Source organism: Mastigoproctus giganteus, chromosome 4, assembly GCF_048544385.1.
Source record: "Mastigoproctus giganteus isolate SK-2022 chromosome 4, ASM4854438v1, whole genome shotgun sequence".
Taxonomy (NCBI): domain Eukaryota; kingdom Metazoa; phylum Arthropoda; class Arachnida; order Uropygi; family Thelyphonidae; genus Mastigoproctus; species Mastigoproctus giganteus.
The window spans coordinates 241,777,403-241,793,265 of record NC_143578.1 but is presented as its reverse complement, the minus strand read 5'-3'; the positions used below and the strand labels follow the sequence as shown (position 1 = coordinate 241,793,265).

The 15,863-nt window shown below is 39.2% G+C and overlaps 1 protein-coding gene across 2 annotated transcripts in view; it reads left to right on the top strand.

The window, feature by feature from the left end:
* Positions 1–2,893: 2,893 nt before the first annotated feature.
* The window catches only part of LOC150087567 (syntaxin-7-like), a 166,186-nt gene continuing 153,216 nt past the window's right edge, over positions 2,894–15,863 (top strand). The window contains exon 1 of one of the 2 annotated variants that reach the window (XM_090372129.1): positions 2,894–2,997. The gene's annotated coding sequence lies outside the window, so the exon portion shown is untranslated. Of the gene's footprint in view, positions 3,003–15,863 lie in introns of both variants that reach the window. The other variant, XM_090372130.1, reaches the window with a different exon arrangement.

Below are 15,863 nucleotides of genomic sequence, written 5' to 3'. Positions count from 1 at the left end.
ACCACTGAGAAACGTACCAACTGTGTGGTACTACACTTAAGGTGGTAGAAAATGAAAAAGACCTGGGAGTAATTGTGCAGTCAGATATGAAGTTTTCTGAGCAATGCAGACAGGCTGCCAGGGCAGGTCATGGGGTTTTGTCAACGATATTTAGGAATTTTGCTAACAGGGAAAAGGAGGTGACTGTCCCTCTGTATAAGGCAATGGTCAGGCCACGCCCTGAGTACTGCGTTCAGGTCTGGAGGCCTCATTTTAGGAAGGGTGTAGATTTTCTTGAGCGTGTACAGAGGAGGGCAACAAGATTGGTGAGGGGAACGAAGGGATCCTCTTACCAAGAGAGGCTTAAGTTCTGCAAATTGCATTAGCTGGAGACTAGGCACCTGCGCGGTGATCTGATTGAGGTATATAAGGCTTTGAATGGGTTGAGCACGCTGAATTCTGATGGGATCCTTCCACTTATTCAGATTGCGAACCTAAGGGGGCATAAATTCAAATTAAGAAAGGACAGATGTAGAATAGATGTGCGGAAATTTGCCTTTAGCCAGCGGGTGGTTAATTGTTGGAACAAACTTCCATCTGTCGTTGTGGAAGTTGATAGGTTGAATAAATTTAAGGAGGAACTGGACAGGCATTTGGAGGGAATGGTGTGATTTTTTTTTTTTTTTGGCTGATGCTGCATAAGCTCATACATTTGCTTTCTTGCATCACATGCCACTACTACTACTACTACTACTACTACTACTACTACTACCTTCTTTGTGACTTGGGTACATACCAGCTTATATCTATCATAGGCTTTTTTGTCACATGTTAATTTATATCTATCCCATGTATTTTTATTCTCTGCCCTGTGTCTCATTAGTTCATCTGACATCCATTTAGGCCTAAACCTTGAACAATATTTCTTAGTTGATATGTAAAGCCTAGTAGCTTAAAAGATAAGTTCTTTGAATGCTTCTCATTTTGAATTTGCTGTTGGTAACATCATTAGTTGGTCCCACTGTATAGAATTTAAATACTGTCTCACAGCATCGTAGTTTCGTTTGATAGCTTAAATAAATGGTGGAACAGACTTTCATCCCTTGTTATGGAAGTTGATAGCCTGATTAGATTTAAGGCTCAGCTGGACAGGTATTTCGAACGAACGGAGGGGTGAAGTGTAAGTTTTTTTTTTTTTTTTTTGGCTGATGCTGCATAAGCTTGCTTTCTGGCATCATATGCCTCTACTAATGCCAATGCTAATGTTAAATTTAATGAGGAACTGGACAACCTTTTTGAGCGAATGGATGTATGAAATTGTTTTTTTTTTTTTTTTTTTTGTCTGATGCTAAATATGCTCGTGCCCCTGCTTTCTTGCATCACATGCCTGCATTACTATTATGGTTACAAAGGAACTGGATGCAAATAATAATTTTGATATCATCTATTTGAATTTCAGGAAAGCTTTTGACTGTTGCGCATGGAAGACTATTGTACAAACTGGAGCAGAATGGTATTAAGTGTAAGTTGCTACAATGGATAAAAGGATGGTTGAGTGGGAGAAGACAGAGGGTAGTAATTAATGGGTGCTGCTCTTTGTGGACTAATGTTATTAGTGGAGTCCCACAGGGTTCGGTGTTGGGCCCTCTGTTGTTTTGTTTATTTATCAATGATATTGATGAAGATATATCAGGCTTAGTGTCGAAGTTTGCAGATGATACAAAGGTTGGCAGGGTTGTTAATGACAGTAATCACAGTGTGCTACTGCCACAGGATCTAGATAATTTGGGCAGATGGGTTAAGAAGTAGCAACTGAAGTTTAACCTTGACAAATGCAAAGTCTATAGGGTATAGGTAACCACTGAGAAACGTACCAACTGTGTGGTACTACACTTAAGGTGGTAGAAAATGAAAAAGACCTGGGAGTAATTGTGCAGTCAGATATGAAGTTTTCTGAGCAATGCAGACAGGCTGCCAGGGCAGGTCATGGGGTTTTGTCAACGATATTTAGGAATTTTGCTAACAGGGAAAAGGAGGTGACTGTCCCTCTGTATAAGGCAATGGTCAGGCCACGCCCTGAGTACTGCGTTCAGGTCTGGAGGCCTCATTTTAGGAAGGGTGTAGATTTTCTTGAGCGTGTACAGAGGAGGGCAACAAGATTGGTGAGGGGAACGAAGGGATCCTCTTACCAAGAGAGGCTTAAGTTCTGCAAATTGCATTAGCTGGAGACTAGGCACCTGCGCGGTGATCTGATTGAGGTGTATAAAGCCTTGAATTGATTGAGCACGCTGAATTCTGATAGGATCCTTCCACTTGTTCAGATTACGAACCTAAAAGGGAATAAATTTAAGGTAAGAAAAGATAGATGTAGAATAAATGTGCGGAAATATGCCTTTAGCCAGCGGGCGGTGAATTGCTGGAACAAACTTCCATCTGTGGTTGTGGAAGTTGATAGATTAAATAAATTTAAGGAGGAATTGGAGAGGAATTTGAAGGATATGGTGTGATTTTTTTTTTTTTGGCTGTCCAGCCAAAAAAAAAAAAAAATTACACAAAAAAAAAAAAATCACACCAAAAAAAAAAAAAATCACACCAAAAAAAAAAAAATCACAACACTTGCATCACATGCCACTACTACTACTACTACTACCACTATAGCTAGTACTATTACTAAAACAGCCATACAAAATATGATACAAAGCCATACATGATACAAAATATGTGCAATTAGGAGACACAGTATTCTTAGGCCTCACGGCCTTAATTGCTTTTCGCAAATATTAAAACTATAACTGCAGAATACAATCTTCGACGTTCATTCTAAATAACCTTCGTATCCACCTGCTCTTAAAATAGTTGCACATAAAACGACTTACTTTATGGTTCGAGAGTATTATGTTGTCACTAATGGCAAGCTATGTGATTTTGTAAACATGGAAGGCGTTTCTCTGTAGTAATATTGTGAATAATTTTAGCGTGGATTATTAATCTATATATTAATTAAGGAATTCCATTTTGGTATGGTAATTAAAAAGTTTTGAATAATCTAATATGATTTTGATGTGACTTATGTTTTCGTAATTAATTTGTTTAAAACAGTTTTCAACTTGCGTATGTGTTAACTTACGCAGTAACAGGAATTTTCTATAAAACAAGACCGTTTGCACAATATAGATTTTAGTTAGGCGTTAACCCATTAAGCCAGATAGAGAATTAACAACAGGAAACGATAATCTTAAGAGTTGCTTAAACAAGAGTTGCGCATGTTGCGAAGTCGGACAGTGGTATTTACCGATAGTAGATTGATATGTAATTTTCGGTCTTCATGTAGATGAAGTATATGTACTGTATAGTGTTTGACATTTCGTGTAATGTTTCACTAAAACGGATATTATTGTCTTGTGGTAATGCCAGCTGTTTTTGTAGTTATTGATAAAAGAGAAAGGAATTAAATTGGTGGACCTAATCGGGCAGTTACCAAATATTCAATTGAATTTGAAGGTGTCTGCAATTCTGCCCGGACACGATAGGAGGGAGTATGTGATGAGAGTCTTGTCGATTAATTCGGCCCTGTAGAGATTGTGCAAGGCTCAAGGGGTAGACTTTTTTCCAGCCTGGTCTGTACTTGTTAACAGGAGAGACTGCTTCTACAGGGATGGGACACACTTAAATAGAAAGGGTGCAAGAATATTTGCTGATGCTATCGAGGCAGTGTTAGTTGGGTCTGAAAACTGCTAGCTTGGGGGGATACAAGGTCTAATAGATAACCAGTAGCCACTGGCAGAGGTGAAAGTGATTCTTGCACTGCTTCTATTGGAATGAGCAGAAGCCTGGAAAACAAGAAGCAGGTTATTTCAGAGACTGCTGGGAGTCGTTGCAGTACAAGTAAACACATGGGTTGTGTTAGGGTAACCAAGAATAGGAACAGGTGCATGTATATTTGCGTGTACACCATTGCTAGGAGTTTGGTAAATAAATTTGAGGAATTTGCGGTATTGCTCAAAGCATTAAAGGCTAATATTGTTGGGATATCAGAGACGTGGTGTCACACAGATATAAGGAATGCAGAACTGGAATTTGGGGAGTACAATGTCTACAGAAAGGATAGACTGGATAGGAAGGGAGGAGGGGTTATGCTATTAGTTAAGAAATACATAAAATCCCAGGAAGTGAAGCCAGTGGACATCGCTGGACAGTGCAGTGTCGAGTCAGTTTGGTGTGACATAGGCATTGGGAGATCAAAATTGAGAGTAGGAGTGTGCTATAGGCCTAATGACTCTGATGAGTACAATAAGAAACTTTACAATAAGATGAGTACAATAAGAAAAACAAAAAAAAAAAAAAAAAATTTGCAACGTAAGTTGTATAAATGGGAGCGAACATTAGGTCAACTATATAAATGCAGTGACCAAATGAATGTTTATAATTAGTATTTAAAAAAAAAAAAGTGATGTCTTGATAGTTGTTTTATTTAGGTAGCTCCTACCTGTCTGTATGTTGATGAAAGTAAAATGATAAATGTGTGAGATAGTGTTGTGTTGGTTTTCAGTCTCGCCCTAAATTTGTGTGTGTGTGTGTATATATATATATTTAAAAAAAAATTGTAATTGTGTGGTCTTGGCGCATTATAGCCTTAGTAGCTGATGCGCCAATAAAACCAAAACAACCAACGTAATTGTGTAAAAATAAGTAGTATGAGAGGTGTGCAACTGGGCTGAGTGTATGTAGAGTGTGCATTTCTAACAGATCCCCCAAATTAGACTGCAGTGGGGGCAACCTACCAGGAAATCCCCCATGGCTTTCTAACATCATGTCTTTCTTCTGAAGCTTGACATGGGATTTGCTGACATTGGGTTTAACTGGCTTGGCCAGTGTGCGATTACTAATAGAGAAGCACTGCATGCCCACAGTGCCATCTCCCCACCTATCGCACCCTGGTCCCATGACTTTAATACTCTACAATCCGTCTCCCTTTCCCACCTCCCATACCAACATTTTCACTTAGTGGACTTTACTATCTCAAGTCTTTTCCTGCTCTTAACAATCCTCCCCTGTGGAGGATGGTTCCTTCCACTGGGGTGCTCCTTTATCCTTTAACTTCTTATCTCCAGGTGGAAGGTCTTCCTATCATCCACCTTCTTTATCTTCACCCATTCCTCTCCTCTTCATCTGTCTCCCCTGCTCCCCTTTTCACTTTCCAGTATGCGTGTGTGTTTTTTTTTTTTTTTTTGCTCGGGGGCCCTCTTTGGCAAGCTCAGATGATATCTAGGGTTTGCCCCAGTCAGAGACTTCTTTACTCCCTACTACACCTGGCCTGCCTCCAATGGGGAGAAAGATGGGCATCATGGTGGGGGGGGGCCCCTGCAGCTAAATGGCTGGAAGAACAACATAACTTAACACTACACTATACAGACCACACTAAAACTTCATTATATCTGTGGTCTTCACACAGAGTATACTATGCAGAGTTCTGGAGGGGGACCCCAGTGGCATTTGACAAGCAGCACTATACATACCACACTAGTTGGAGAGTTAGTCTCAGTTGAAATAATCGCCGTTCTCTTATCCACCATGTTAATAATTTATGCAAGGTTATAAGAAACTGGCAAGATTCTCTTGACAATAGACAAAAAAACCAGCTCTACATATAAGATAAGTATGTACTGTTTTATTACTCTTTGTTTTTATAGCTAAGTACAGGAACTCCCCGACTTAAGTAATACTCAACTTACGCAAATTCGACTTTACACAAGTTTTTGCTGGCCGGCAAACTGAAAAAAATATGGAAACGTATTTTGCATCTGTAGGAATAAATGGAGGTATTGTGAAAATATCGTAATAATAAAAATAAGTAGGCAATAAATTTAAATAAGACCATATCTGAATGGCAAGTTAAGCAGAAAAAAAAAAAATAATAATAATAATAAAAAAATTATTTGGTGCATTTGAGGAAGAAAAAAAAACCAGCTGCACTGTTGTGTTCTACCTCCAGCCAGAATGCGATAATAAAAGAAATAAAAAATAATAAGGAAAAAAAAATTTTTCAATGTGGTCTTTCAGTTCGTTGCATGAGTACATTGGATTCCGGTTATTTGGGCCACCGGTTAATTGGGGCAGCCGTTTATTTTGGGCAAATCTTAAAAAACAGAAACCAACCAATCGAGAAAATAGCCAGGGTTTACTTCACTTAATTGGGACAGCATGCTGTTTAATTGGAGCAGGAGACCGCAGCACTGGAGATTACTCTACGATTGTCTCCGACGGTACCACGTGGTTCGGTCAAAATTCTGGAGGTCACAACCATAAAACAATAAAAACAATTAGCAGTCACCTGTAATTGTGACTGCTAATTATTGGGGTTTTCTGTTAGTGAAATCTATCATAAACGGACAGTAAACTCGATCTCACTGAATTTGCGATAATACCGACAGCTGGAATTCTCTGGGTTATTATGGTGAAATGTGTTTACACTTCCATGAAATCTTCAATCATATAAAAAAAATTAATTTTCAGATCTTCTCTTCATTCCTATTTTTAAAGCTTTGTAACTCGTTATTCTGTTCTCACTTGCTTGTATTGTGTTACTTGCAATTTGAGTGGGCCGTGTTCTTTGTTATTGATTGCTTATCTTTTTACTGTTTTAAATTTTAACCCCCACCCACAAATGTCAGTGAACAGAAATGTCAACTAGTTAGTATGTACATATTACAGTACGTATTAATTATTCCGATTATCACGTATATTCTTCTATAATTTTTAATTGGTAAGGTAATAAAGGGTAAATTTGTGTTTAATATATCTTTACTTTTATCGCCTGTGGATAATATTCCTCTTATTTTCGCTAATTAGAAACGCTGTTTAATAGAATTAAAATTCAATTCACAAACGTGATCACTATGACCGGCGCTTACTGCACATCATATAGTGAATGGTATTTTACTATGTTGAGTTCATCGTAACGTGATATGATTGTACACTGAACCAATTGTAAAGGGGGGGGGGTACATTGTATTTTTAACTATATATGTGAAACTTCAGATAATTGGGACAGCTGCTTAATCAGGCCAAAATGCACTAGTTCCGATGTGTCCCAAATAACCGGAAAGGACTGTATTTCTAATGCATCTTGCTTCGGCATGGGTTCACCTTCTACGCTCGAACACTTGTGCAGCATAAGGCTGCAGCACTGAGAGATTTTCTGATGTTCAGAGTAGGAGCTCCGGTTGATGCTCAGTGATGTTTGGTATTGCCTGTGTAACAGTTCTTATGTCTTCATACGGCAGACATTCAAGTAGGAGATGCTTCCAGTTCTCCTTTTCTCTGCAGAAACAGCTATCTGTTGTAGACAGTAAATGTATAGCTGAAAAAGCTTCTTGTTGAGAGAGCCATGTCCCGTGACCAAGGAGGAGGATTCCAAGGTCAGCGACAGCCAGGACTTAACAGTTTTCGTTGCAGTAAACGAGACCTCTGGAAGGAATTTTTCTAGTGATGGCGCCTGTTACAGAGGTATCCCATCTGGTCTGCCAAATGTTTATTAGTTCATTGTAGCACCTGAGTCTTTTGGCTTTGGAGTTGCTGTTTAGATCCTGTTCAATTTCCAGGATTTTAGTTGGAATTTTCTTCTTGATTCTGAAGTTTAGACCTTGATAGATGATGTACAAATCCAGTGGTAATGTTCCGACGATCACTTGAATGGCAGCTGTGGACACTGTCCGGCAAATTCTATGAGTAGACAAAAGCATGCTTTGCTGGATGGAGTTAGGTTTGTCTCTTATTTTGACTAGCTTCACTCTATCAAACCATGCTCCAGCCTCATATGTCACAATAGGCAAAAAGACCGCTCTGTAGTATAAGGACAGAATTTTATTTGAGAGTCTCCAGTCACATCTGAAAACCCCAAGCCAAGTTTGTGGCAAGCAATGGGTGGTTTAATAGGTTCAAGCATCGTGCTGGTTTCCAAAACAAAGTATGCAGTGAAGTTGCCAGTGACCATTCTGCAGCTGCAGAGAAATTTTGTGATGTGTTGGAAAAAATTGATGAAGGCAGCTATTCAACTCAGCAAATTTTTAACGTTGGTGAGACTGCTCTGTATTGGAAAAAATGCTGGATCGAACATACATTGCCAAAGAGGAAAAGGCAATGCCAGGTTTCAAGGCTTCAAAAGATAGGGCCACACTCTTGCTTGGGACCAATGCAGCGGGAGATTACAGATTAATACCACTGCTTATGTACCATTCTGGAAACCTCGTGCATTTAAGGGCAAGAAATAAAGCCACCCTATCCGTGCATTTCCAATCGAACCGGAGAGCATGGATAACAATATCTCTTTGAGGATTCGTTTAAATGCTGCTTCATTCCCGAGGTTAAAATATATTGTAAAGACAATGAAGTTCCTTTCAAGATTTTGTTTCTATTAGATAATTCTCCTGGGCATCCAATGCATCTAGATGATTTCAATTCGAACGCGAGTGTCATATTTCTACCGCCAAACTCGACTTCACTCATCCAACCTATGGATTAGTGTGTTATTTCAAATTTAAAAGCATACTATTTATGCACAACATTTTCTCAGGCATTGTCTGCAGTAGACGGTGAGAAAAATTTTACATTAAGAGACTTTTGGAAATCTTACAGTATTTACCACGCCATCTTAAACATTAATAAGGCCTGGGTGGAAATTACTAAAAGTTGTTTAAATGGTGTATGGAAGAAAATATGCCCATGGCACATCAAAGGCTTCAAAGGGTTTGAAAAAGATGAATCATATGTAGAGGTTACAGATATGATTGTAAAGATTGCAGAGCTAATTCAGTTGGAGGTTATTGCCAAAGGTGTGGAGGAGTTAATAGAGAAAGAAGAGAAGGAATTATATAACGAAGAACTTATTGACTTGCAGGCAGTGATAGTGAAAGAAGAAAATGCTGACAAAGTTCAAGATGAACCAAATGAGGAGCTGAGACACTTCATTACCAGAGAGATGGCAATGGCATTTCGTGAAATTGCATTGGCAGTGGCAAGGTTTGAGAAGATGGATTCTGACAGCGAACGATTCTTAAAAAGTTAAGAGGGGTGAATGATATGCTTGCTAAAAGAAATCTACAATGAAAAGAAAAAGCCACCGTCCAGTCATCCATTAATATGTTCTATCATAAGGTTGAGTGGCCAACCCTTTCTAAATCTCCTCAAACTCCGCAACAGTGTACTTATCAGCTGAAGATGTTGATTCTGGCAATGATACTTGACAGGTAAAACTTACTGACTTATGCCTGTTATGCCTGTCTCCTCTCTTTTTTTATAATTTTGAAATTTTTTAAATTGCACGCTTTTGTAATTTTTCCTGCACATGAGATAAAAAATTGAATAAATACAATGAATAATTTTATTCACATGCTTGTCGAACATTTCTTTTTTGATTCAATCAATTCAGCGAGTGCTGCAAAAGCATGGGGGAAATTCTGACTTGCGTAGAGTTCCACGGAATGCAACCCATACATTAATTGGGGAGTGGCTTTATACTGCTAATGTTAATTTCTTTAATCATAACATAACATGCTAAACTTTGGCAAGTATATGATATACACATGTATTGACTAAAATGTAGAGCCCTTTATTTCACTGTATGTTATTATGGGATTAAACTGCAGCCATTATCAACCCACTGCAGGATGGAAACCTCCTCAACAACTCATGTTGAAGGAAATGGACCATAATCTGCCACGCTGGTCCAGTGCAGATTGGCAGATGAACCTATTTAGCAGTCAGGGGCTTGAACTCCGGTCTACTCAAAGAACATGTGCTACTGCACTCCTGACCACTCAGCTATGGAGGGATTACTACTACATAAATGAGGTATCGTGCATTTAACTCACAATTTCCAATTTTCAGCCCATCTGCCTGATTTATTTGGGTCTTGTAAGAGTAGCATACCTTTGTTATAGCAAAGTTAAACGTTAAACTTTATGCATACATCGATATTGTTAATAAATATTAAAAACAGTAAAGGGCCCAACACCAAAAGGCCACACCTTGTGGGACCCACTCATAACATTAGTCCATAAAGAGCACTGGTAGTTTCTGTACTAACAAGAGCTAGAAGCTAACCATACCTTATAGAATTTGAAACAGCTGTGATATACCAATGAAACCCCAGCACTGGATCGTAACTATAAACCTTTTAAACCTTTCAGTGAGTGGCATTGTTTGAAAGAAAAAAAAGAATACAGTAATAAAAACTATATACTCTCATAAATCACTGTCTTATTTGCTCAGCTCCAGCTCAATACATTGCATTATGGAAGAACAGAAGGGATTTAAAGTAGCAACCCAAAGTAAGAAAAGATGGATGTCACAGAATGGAGCATGGGCTATCATCAAATTTTTGATAAAAGAAGGGAAGGGACCAATATGAACCCTATAGACATGCTTTCATGAATGCATGAATGCTGTCTATAGGGATGTTGCCTCTTCTGGATACCAGATGAAATTTTGGTCTGAGCAGTTTGCATTAGCATTAGCAAGGGCACATGATGCAAGAAAGCAAGCTTATATAGCATCAGCAAAAAGAAAAAAAAAAACACACCTCCCTTCTCATTTTACCCATTCACTCACTCCAAATGTTTGTCCAGTTCCTTGAATCTGTTTAAGCTATCAACTTCTACGACAGATGGAAGTTTGTTCCAGCAATCAACCACCTGCTTGCTAAAGGCAAACTTCCGCACATCTATCCTACAACTGTCTTTCCTCAGTTTGAATTTATGCCCTCTCAGGCTATTATTCTGAGCAAGAGGAAGAATCCCATCAGCATTGGGCATGCTCAAACCATTCAAAGCTTTATACACCTCAATCAGATCACCTTGCAGGTGCCTAGTCTCCAGACGCTGTAATTTGCAAAACTTAAGCCTTTCTTCGTAAGCGCAACCCTTTGATCTAACAGCTCTACATCCTCCTGAAAATGAGACCTCCAGACCTCAAGGTGTGGCCTGACCATTGCCTTATACAAGGGGATAATCACCTCCTTATCCCTGCTAGAAAAATTTGTATATCATTGACAAGACACCATGAGCTACTCTTGCAGACCATCTGCACTGCTCAGAAAACTTTATATCTGCCAGCACAATTACCCCAGGTCCTTTTCACTCTCTACCACTGTCAGTGTAGTACGATGCAGTTGATACGTTACTCTGGGATTACTACTTCCCATATGCAGTACTTTACATTTGTCGATGTTAAACTTCAGTTGCCACCTCTCAGCCCATCTGCTCAACTTTTCTAGATCCTGTTGCAGCAGCGTACTGTCATTAGTGTCATTCATGCATTAAGAATCTGCAGATAAATGAACCACTAGGTGGCAGTGATCACAGTGTGCTGAAGTGGGATTTACTCAAAGAGGTAACTACCATTAGGTGTAAAGGGAAGGGTTATTGCTTCCGTAAAGGCGACTACGATGGACTGAGACAGTATTTAAATTCTATACAGTGGGACCAACTGATGATGTTACCAACAGCAAATTCAAAATGGGAAGCATTCAAAGAACTTATCTTGGAAGCTACTAGGCTTTACATACCAACTAAGAAATATTGTTCAAGGTTTAGGCCAAAATGGATGTCAGATGAACTAATGAGGCATATGGCAGAGAAGAAAAATGCATGGGATACTTACAAATTAACACATGACACAGAAGCCTATGATAGATACAAGTTGATATGCAACAAAGTTACAAAGGAGGTTAGGCAGGCGAAGGCAGATTACGAGAAATCCTTGGCAAGGGATGCAAAGAAAAACAGCAAAGAGTTCTTTACTTATGTAAACTCTAGAAGGAAAGGGATGAATCAGATTGGTCCACTTGATATTGATGGGTCAAGTGTTGATGATCCTGCTCAGGTGGCTAACAAACTAAATGAATATTTTGCATCGTCATTCACACATGAGGAGTTATTCAGCGAGGGGAATGCCAGAGGTGTATTCATCTCTAGCAGTAAGTTACAGAATCTTGAAATAACTGGGAGTAAAGTGGAGGAGAAACTGTTGAAGTTAAACACAAGAAAGGTACCCGGGGTGGATGGGATCTATCCAGTTATATTAAAGGAGGCAGCAAAGGAAGTAAGCAAACCCTTAGCCATAATTATGAGAGCTTCCTTGGACTCAGGGGAGGTACCCATAGACTGGAAATGTGCAAATGTGACCCCAATTCACAAAGGAGGATCAAAGGCTGATACAAGTAATTATAGACCTGTGAGCTTGACTTCTGTTCCAGGAAAATTAATGGAGGCACTGGTTAAAGACGCACTGCAGGATCATTTAGACAAGACTTCAGTTATAACTCAGACACAGCATGGTTTTGTTAAGGGGAAGTCTTGCCTGACCAACTTGATTGGATACTATGATGCAGTCACAAAAGAACTGGATGCAGGGAATAACTTTGATATTATATACTTGGATCTTAGAAAGGCTTTTGATACTGTTGCACATGGAAGACTGCTACACAAATTGGAGCAGTGTGACATTGGAGGCAAATTGCTGCTATGGATAAAGGGGTGATTGAGGGGGAGAAGACAGAGAGTGGTAATCAATGGACACTGCTCATCGTGGACTGATGTTATTAGTGGAGAACCTCAGGGCTCAGTGTTGGGTCCATTATTGTTTTCTGTATTTATAAATGATATTGATGATGGTATATCGGGATTAATGTCCAAGTTTGCAGACGATACAAAGGTTGGCAGGGTTGTCAAGGACACTACTGACACTATGCTTCTGCAATAGGATCTGGAAAGGTTGAGCAGATGGGCTGAGAGGTGGCAAATGAAGTTTAACATTGACAAATGTAAAGTACTACACATGGGAAACAGCAACCCCAGAGCAACGTATCAACTCTATGGTACAACACTGACAGTGGTAGAGAATGAAAGGGACTTGGGGGTGGTTGTGCAGGCAGATATGAAGTTCTCTGAGCAGTGCAGACGGGCTGCAAGAGTAGCTAATGGAGTATTGTCAATGATATACAGGAATTTTTCCAGCAGGGATAAGGAGGTGATTATTCCATTGTATAAGGCGATGGTCAGGCCACACCTAGAGTACTGTATACAGGTCTGGAGGCCTCATTTCAAGAAGGATGTAGAGCTGCTGGAACGAGTACAGAGAAGGGCAACAAGATTAGTGAATGGAACAAAGGGGTGCTCTTACGAAGAAAGGCTTAAGTTTTGCAAATTACAGTGTCTGGAGACTAGGCACCAGCGAGGTGATCTGATAGAGGTGTATAAAGCCTTGAATGGTTTAAGCATGCTCAATGCTAATGGGATTCTTCCTCTAGCTCAGAATAATCACCTGAGAGGGCATAAATTCAAATTGAGGAAAGACAGATGTAGGATAGACGTGCGGAAATTTGCCTTTAGCCAGCGGGTGGTTGGTTGGTGGAACAGGCTTCCATCCCTTGTGGTGGAGGTTGATAGCCTAAATAAGTTTAAGGCTCAGCTGGACAGGTATTTTGAACGAACAGAGGGGTGAAGTGGAAGTGGTTTTTTTTTTTTTTTTTTTTTGGCTGATGCTGCATAAGCTTGCTTTCTTGCATCAAATGCCTCTACTAATGCTAATGCTAAACCCTGCTGACCTTCGTATCGTCTGAAAACTTGGACATTAAGCCTGATATACCATCATCAGTATCATTAATGAATACAGAAAATAAGGACCCACTCCACTAATAATATTAGTCCATGAAGAGCAGTGTCCATTGATTACCACTCTGTCTTCTCCCACTCTCCCATCCCTTTATCCATGGCAGCAATTTGCTTCCAATGCTACACTGCTCCAATTTGTGCAGCAGTCTTCCATGTGCAACGGTATCAAAAGCCTTTCTGAGATCCAAATATATGATATCAAAATTGTTCTTTGCATCCAGTTCTTTTGCGAATACATCATACTATCCAATCAAATTGGTCAGACAAGACTTCCCTTTAACAAACCCATGCTGTCTCCGAGCTATAGCTGATGTCTTATCTAGATGATCCTGCAATGCTTCTTTAACCAGTGCCTCCATTAATTTCCCTGGAACAAAGTTAAACGAAGAGGTCTTTAATTACTCGTGTCTCCCTTTGATCCTCCTTTGTGGATTGGAGTCACATTTGCACATTTCCAGTCCATAGGTACCTCTCCTGAGTCCAAGGAAGCTCTCATAATTATGGCTAAGGGTTTGCTTACTTCCTTTGCTGCCTCCTTTAATATAACTGGATAGATTCCATCCACCCAAGGTGCCTTTCTTATGTTTTTCCTTCAACAATTTCTCCTCCACTTTACTCTCAGTTATTACAAGATTATCTAGCTTACTGCCAGAGTTTAATACACCTCTGGCATTCCCCTCCTTGAATAACTCCTCATGTGTGAATGTAGATGCAAAATATTCATTTAGTTTGTTAGTTGCCTGAGCAGGATCATCAACAGTTGAACCATTGATATCAAGTGGACCAATCTGATTCATTCTCTTCCTTCTAGAGTTTATATAAGTAAAGAACTCTTTGCTGTGTTTCTTTGCATCCTTTGCCAAAGATATCCCGTAATCTGCCTTTGCCTGCCCAATCTCCTTTGTAACTTGGTTACAGACTAGCTTATATATATCATAGGCTTCTGTGTCACCTGTTAATTTATATGTATCCCATGCATTTTTCTTGTCTGCCAGATGTCTAATAAGTTCATCTGACATCCATTTAGGCCTATATCTTGAACAATATTTCTTAGTTGGTATGAAAAGCCTAATGGCTTCCAAGATTATTTCTTTGAATGCTTACCATTTTGAATTTGCTGTTGGTAACATCATCAGTTGGTCCCACCGTATAGAATTTAAATACTGTCTCAGACCACCGTAGTCACCTTTACGAAAGCAAAAACCCTTCTCTTTACCCCTAATGGTAGTTACCTCTTTGAGTAAATCCCACTTCAACACACTGTGATCACTGCCAACTAGTGGTTCCTTTATCTGCAGATTCTTAATGCATGAAGAATCACTACTGATAATCAGTTCAAGAGTATTACTCCCTCTAGTTGCCTCCCGAACATGTTGTCGCAAAAAACAATCATCCAATAAATGCAGAAAAGCCTTGCTAGTGTGTGAGTGACCAATCCACAAATACCAGTCAATCTCCGGGAAATTAAAATTCCCCATTATAAGACTCTCTGATTTACTTGCCCACTTTATTTCTCTGCACAATTGCTCATTATACTCATCAGATTCATTAGGCCTATAACACAGATGTGCTTCCAGGGCAGGTCATGGAGTCTTGGCAATGATATATAGGAATTTTGCTAGCAGGGACATGGAGGTGATTATCCCGTTATACAAGGCATGATTCTTCATGCCTTGTATAATGGGATAAATGGGGGATATCCTCTCTGTTGAACTCATTTTCTGCCACTTGTATGATTTAGGCTTACAAAAGCCAAAAAAGAATTTGGGGAATTCAGATCTCGAATTTGGTAAAGTAAAATCATTTAATATGTAAATAGATGTAAAAGATATTACTGCATGAAAAAAAAAATGAATTGCCAGGTTTTATTTACAAATGTTTTTACAAATTTTTTTTTTACAAATGTTTTTAATTCTGATTTGACTTTTGACAATTTTGCTCTGTAGTAGAGATAATGCATGAAGTAGTGATTCTTTATGCATTAAGAATCTGCAGATAAAGGAACCATTATGTGGCAGTGATCACAGTGTGCTGAATTATATCAGGGTCATTCACTAGCCTATAGAATTTCTCCCTACTGTAGTGTTGGGCAGTAGTCAAAATAAGAACTTAATATTTTAAACGATTACATACGTTATTATCATTTTAAGAAAATTTCAAAAATTCCAAAAACACTTGCTCGATAAAGCTCATTGCTATCGAATTCCCAACAGA